We start from the raw sequence: 6,969 nt of genomic DNA on the forward strand, positions 1-6,969 counted from the left end.
TGTCTTAATGGAATAGATAAATGAATCTGTATCCATATAGTTTAATTTCAGTGCATCTTGAAATTTTGGTTTCATATAAGAGTAGTGAAAATCGTACATTTTCCATTTGGATAACTCCAACACTACAAAACCTAGATATGTTGGCTTATCACAAACGTTACGCAACCTATTCATTTGAATTGCGTACATGTTTTCAGTAAACTTAGTTGCACTGTGAAAATTTGATCTAGCTATTAGGTCCCTAGCACATAATCTCGGACGCCCACCTTTTGGACCCACAGGTGGAGCTTCCCATTCTGTCACTATCCGAATATCTTTGCGCTTTAAGCTGTTTTCCATCGTCTTACCATAGACGCTGTTGTTTAAAAGCTTATACAAGTCTTTCTCGAAATTACTTTTAGCCCTAATCCTGTGTGCAGTGTTAATGTCAATATATTCTTTAAGCCAAGGTTTTTGCTTGAATCGAAGGATACTGTGAATCTTTTCAAGTTTCAATTCATTAAGTAAGCATTGCTGCAAAGTTCTGTAGTGCATAATGTATTTATTTTTATCGCAAAGATCCGCTATTAACTTTGCAGTCATGGATTTTTTTGAAGGACGTCTATTTGCGGGACAGAAAGGCAGGTCATTGTGTTGGTCGTGAAGTGCATATGGGTACTTCAAGTCGACCTCTAGAATGTATCCATACTCACTACTTTCAGAAATATAATTAATATGATAATAATGATTCTATTTCTGAAGGTTCCATCCATTTAAAATCGCCATAGAGGAGTGGTTCAGACATTGCCCATCCATATAAATTGTTCGCGTCTACATACATCAAATATTCCGATTCCTTAGTTGGATCGAAATCTTTGAGGTATTTGTGGTTCGCTTTTGTATATCGATGACTACTTGGAACTAAACCCCCCCGAATTCCACTTTGAATAAATAAAATCATGTCTATATCCGATATTAACTCGAGGGATATTTTGGTAGTCTTCAACATCGCATCCCATGAGAAGCCCGGAGTTGTATAATAATGGGCAGGATCGAGTTCGTAGATACCTTTACAGATAGCCCTAAAATTCTGAAAGACATCTGTCAGCAACAAAACGTCAGTCTTCAAATATAGCTCTAAATAATCTCTAAGTGTTTTACACTTGAAGTGGGACCAAACCTGAACTGCATTGAGATAATCAGCTTCAGAACATTCTGAGTCTGTTAATTTGCTGAAAAATGCACTCCTTGGTGGGAGACAAGTTTCCATCAGCTTGCGCTCAGAATCTAAATATTCATAGGGAAATACACCTTTCCTACGAAGCAATCTAAAATCAGTACTATTTGGAAATTGATTTCGAAGAACTTTGAAATCCCCTTCATTTAAAGTTCCTGCAAGGTTGTCTAGGCTAGAGGGCATGAAACGAATAGTATCTAAAAATCTAATTTCTAATTTATTATTTCCTATAGGAATATATTTTGAAATTGAAATATATACCTCCTTATTCAAGGGAATTATTTTAATTTCAACCTCAATCTCCCCGAGTTCTTTCACAAATAAATGAGCATCGTATTTAGACATATTGTGAAAGAAAACAGGTATGAAATCTCCTGTCTTATACTTTAGGTTACACTCGCTATGTGCAGCCCCTCGAAATTGACCTGTTAAATGACAGTGATCTGTTACTCTATCATTTCTTAAAACTCCCTTACATATGTGGCAGTTAAGGGCCTCATCAAAATCATAAGCATCCTGTGCACTCATTTGAAGGGGGACTATATAATTCATGTACTTCTCGTAAATAGCAGACAAATCAGACGTTAAACTATCTACAAAAGTGCGCCCGACATTTGACCCTGTCTTTGAAACATATTTATCTAAGGCAGGGTCAAATGAACACTTAATATAATACCCGAAGGCAATCGGAATATGCTTATTTACTATTTGCGTCTTCTCACTTACATCTATCGTTGTGGGCTCGAGTATACACTCGAAGTCGGCATACACAGCAAAGGGTACCTCCAGCTGGCGGTTAATATGGTCGAATTTGATGACATCTCCTTCCTTGGGTGCTTCGCTCACAATGTTGGTGCATCTTTCTGCATGACGCTGAGCTCTGGCCTCATTTGTTGAGTATGAGAGGCACTTGTTGCAGAACCAACGCTTATCACCGCTTTTTCCCAATTGTGATGATAGAAGTCTGTAAAACAAAAATGTATGTATATGTATGAGTTGATTGTCATAAAAATGTATTTATTTCATATTTTTTTGATTTATTTATGTTTTTTCTTACCCGGACATATTTTTAATCCACATGTAATGGCCATAATTATCGGGGGTTGGTCCATCGAGGAAAAGCATATTAACGTGGTTCTCCTTCTCCATTCCATTTGAATATAGTGGGCCGTATACGGTGTCCTTCTCCTCATCATACCCAAACACATTTACACTTATGTGAGGGTTTTGAAGCACGAAATTGTCAATGCTCTTTATTTTCATCGGGAACGTCAACCCAGTAAAATCAATTTTTATATTATTGGTGTGGATAATTGGTAATTTAATATCCACACCATAGGCATTGCACCTTTCTCCTTTCTCTTTTAAGGGGTTAAGTGCTGAGACTATTGCCCACTTGAAGCAGAAAACATCCCTATTCTGCACATTGATGCATGCTCTGCGTTTTTTAAGAGAGGGAGGGAGATTGAAATACTCAGATCCCTTGAGAGGAACACATTGCATCATGTTCAACTCGACCCTAACTATGCGTGTTAGGGTCCATCCACTGTCCTTCTCTTGGAACTCACCCATTTTCGTAATAATGGCTTCAGTGTGGGAATAAATTTGAGCCAATCGTAAGCAGAGTCATCTTACTCTGAAAGGATTTCATTTCCACTTGTGTTTCATGTTCTTTAATTAACATGTATTCTGCAAACAGTTCAAAATTTATTTTTGAAGCTGTGTGGAACGATAGCACTCTTTCGATATGAGGGAGTAGCGCTTGGCCCGCTTCATTTAGGAATTCAACAGGAATCCTAAGAGCTGCTCCCTCATTTATGAACATATACTGAAGGATGCGTCCCTTGTATCCATCGATGATTTGCTTTACACTCCCATCCAGGGGTCGGGTAGCAAAATATTTGTGCTGCTCCGTCCGCACATGGTTGTGCCATTGAGTGGATAGGGGTAGGTACCTCTGGCAGGAGTTGCAATAAATTGCATTCATGTTGTTGTTGATGTTGTTGTTGTTGGCGTACATTTTTGTATTTGTTTGTTTTTAAAAACTTTTGGTTTTTTGTTATTAATTTTTTTTAAGATTTTTGGTTTTGTTCGTTTTTGATTGTTTTTAAAAACTTTTGGTTTTTTGTTATTAATTTTTTTAAGGTTTTTGGTTTTGTTTGTTTTTGATTGTTTTTAAAAACTTTTGGTTTTTTGTTATTAATTTTTTTAAGGTTTTTTTCGTTTTTGTGTATTTCGTATATTATATTTTACAAACTTTTTTACACTTTGCACTTGTTTTTTATTTCACTTTGAAATTTTTCGGTTGCGGTTGCGGCGGCGGTTGATGGTGACGGTTGAGACACAAAACTAGAAGTGATTCTTAAGCCACAACTAGTCTTTTCGTAGACCCACAAAAAGATCAACAAACAAATACGACGTGGGACAAACACTTGATGTCCATTCCCAACCTTTCCATCCTTTTTTGAAGTGTGATCCAACTTCGTTGAGTAACCGTTACAAGTGCATCCTTCACCATCCCTACTTTGGTGAGCTAATTGAGCAGGTTGTTGCACGCACTTGATCTAGTGTAGGTGGGATGAGGGTGGGAAAATTTGACTGCTCTGATCCTCTTTCCAGCGGCCCTTCAGTGGGAAAACAAGTGACCTTTATCAAGTGAGGTATCTCACAGGGAAAAATCACAGTCCTGAGTCGTGGGTGGGAACATGTTTCGACTCTGGCGCCCTTGTTCACTTACACCCCGTCCCTTTTTCAAGCGATGGATGTTGCCTGAACGTTCACGTCTGGCGCCCTTCTTCACTTACACCCTGTCCCTTTTTCAAGCGAGGATCCACCCCGTCCCTTTTTCAAACGAGGATCGTGGGTGAACGTACACGGGATGCTCAGGATCACTGCGGGCGGAGCAGGACCGCCGCCGTGCGCCCTTTTTCAATTGCCTTAAGGGGGTTTCCTGAATTAGGAGGCAAAAAAATCGATTTTTTTTTTATTGCTTAAATCGATAGATAAACTATCTAAGAATATACCACAAAAATTTCAGAAGCCAATTCGAAGTATTTTCGAAGATACAGAGATGAAAGCAAAGGAGCGCCGAGCAGGTTTGCAGGCGCTTGGCGAACTTTGAAGCCCGTTTTCTCCACTTTTAATTTTTACGATTCTTTCGAATTGGCGGGAAAGATAACAAAAAAACTTATTGACCGATTGAAACGAATAATGGCTTATTCTCTTTAGAATTAAATTCTCTTCTATTTGAACTAAAACGGTTGTTGAAAACCGCTTTTTATATTTTTTACAGCATGTTAAAGTCAATATTTTATCCCGAAAAATGAAATATTGACTTTAACATGCTGTAAAAAATATAAAAAGCGGTTTTCAACAACCGTTTTAGTTCAAATAGAAGAGAATTTAATTCTAAAGAGAATAAGCCTTTATTCGTTTCAATCGGTCAATAAGTTTTTTTGTTATCTTTCCCGCCAATTCGAAAGAATCGTAAAAATTAAAAGTGAGAAAACGGGCCTCAAAGTTCGCCAAGCGCCTGCAAACGTACCCGGCGCTCCTTTGCTTTCATCTCTGTATCTTCGAAAATACTTCGAATTGGCTTCTGAAATTTTTGTGGTATATTCTTAGATAGTTTATCTATCGATTTAAGCAATAAAAAAAAAATCGATTTTTTTTGCCTCCTAATTCAGGAAACCCCCTTAAGTGGGTGAACGTACACGTGTGGGTCAGGATCACTCCTGTCGGAGCAGGAACTCCCCGGTGCGCCCTTTTCCAATTGCCTCACCCTCTAAGTGAGGGGTCGCCGGTGCACGTGCATCGATCCGGGATCGCTACCGGGATCGCTCCGTTGCATTCGCACTCGTATCCATATCCCTGTGGGAACCCTTGAACACTTGATCTCAAGTGTCCTTTTACATGCACTGACCCTAATTAATTCCATCTTTATTACATCCTCTTATGACAGGTTCATATCTCCCCCTAACTAAGTGCATTTTTATTATCTAAACCACTCTAATTTTGACAGCTAATCCATTAATTGCATTTTTATTACCCTTTTTACCGACATCAAAGGTCCCGAAAATCCGGTTATTCAACTACTGACTATATTGAAAAATAAATTGGAACTTTTCTAAAAATTTCGTTTTTCTTTTGTAGGCTAAGTATTTATCGGACCACCCTCGTAATCCGCTCTCCCAAGCATAAGTAAGTTACATATATTCAGAATGGATTTGCGTTCAAATTAATAAAGATTTCGAAAGTACGTCATGTAAAAATCCCGAAAAGTTCCCATGTTATTATTTTCGAGTGCATGCTCTGCAAGGGTGCATGCTCTGCAAACAAATGTAAAAGTGATTTATAGTATTTATTGTGTATTTTTCAGGCCTTTATGGTATTCTTAATAAAATAATTACTTACCTTGAAGCAAGAATAGTATTTGCTTGAGTATCCTTTATAACATGACAAAAGAAATATGAGCAGAAAATTCTATATTGAAAAATTATAAAAGAAAAAATAATAGCATGCCACACAAGGGTGTTCTTAAATATCATATTTCTTGGCCCATAATGGTCTCCGTCATTTTCATTATGTGCATTTTTGTGCATTACAGTAAAAAGAGAAAGTAACATTGACTTACTATCAATTTTTATGAATCTTTTCAGTACAATAATGGAAACCTTTACAATTATATTAAAAATATTAAAAGCGAGCAGGCAATTCCATCGGCAGATGATATAGTGTATGTTTTGCAAGTATACTTCTGAGCCTTGAAGTAAAAATATCAAAGCAAATATTATATAGCCCAATGAAAGAATATCCATACTGCAAACTCCTCCCATAAATACTATAGCAAGCGTAATCCAAAAAAAACTACAAAATATTGCTGTTTTAAAAACATCCGCATAGTTACGAACATAGGAACAAAAATCATGAGTTGGATTTTCAAAATAAACATGACCAAGCTTTGCGATATTATAAACAACGTTAATGTTATCACCACCTGGGTAAAACAAATCTGTTATATGCCACATTTCTGCCTTAAAACACTTCCGCTGCCTTGAAATAAGCAAAAGAATGATATAATCAAGCATAAGATTTGATTTATACTTATATTTTGTTGAATAATCTAACATACTCCAAATAGTTTCATTGGTAATCATATATGGAGATTTATGTAAAGGTGCTGTGACTGTCTATTAGATTAAAAATAATGTTAAAGTTGTTTTGATACGTACCATCACACAGATTAGGTGGAAAATTTAGGATGTACAGATATTGAGCGAGAATTGACAAAACAAGGTATAGTTGAAAAATTTCCCAAATTCGTGCACATTGTACTCGATTAAGACATAAAATTAATACAATCCAAATTAAATAGGTCAACGCAATAAGATCCCGTCTATGAACAATTGTTGATACAAGTCCAATAACCGTTATTTCAAGTCCGAATTTAAAATACCCATAGTTAAGCATATATTTTAATAGTTCTGGGAAATCCCGTTCTGCATCTTGCCTTGTAATTCCTGGGAACAAAACTCTTCTGTCTTTTTCTTCATATATTGATGCCCGTATCAAGTGATTCCGAAGCTTAACCACAGCATGCAATGACGTTATTATCATATACACAATGTATGGAGATATGTAGTGTAAGTGAGCAACGAATATTTGTTCCGTTTTGTGTAAGCCAACCCATTCCGCCAAATTTATGGATTCATTTTTCTAAAACAAAATCGTTATTAGGGTTTTTAATGATTAAG

General features: G+C 36.7%; 1 protein-coding gene across 1 annotated transcript in view; it reads right to left on the reverse strand.

Annotated features, from left to right (window-relative positions):
• Window positions 1-6,551, reverse strand: part of LOC138928268 (piezo-type mechanosensitive ion channel component-like) — a 569,725-nt gene extending 563,174 nt beyond the window's left edge. Inside the window, exon 1 of the mRNA XM_070284921.1 lies at window positions 6,448-6,551. The gene's annotated coding sequence lies outside the window, so the exon portion shown is untranslated. The remainder of the gene's footprint in view (window positions 1-6,447) is intronic.
• Window positions 6,552-6,969: the final 418 nt, after the last annotated feature.

This window comes from Drosophila kikkawai, chromosome 3L, assembly GCF_030179895.1.
Source record: "Drosophila kikkawai strain 14028-0561.14 chromosome 3L, DkikHiC1v2, whole genome shotgun sequence".
NCBI lineage: Eukaryota > Metazoa > Arthropoda > Insecta > Diptera > Drosophilidae > Drosophila > Drosophila kikkawai.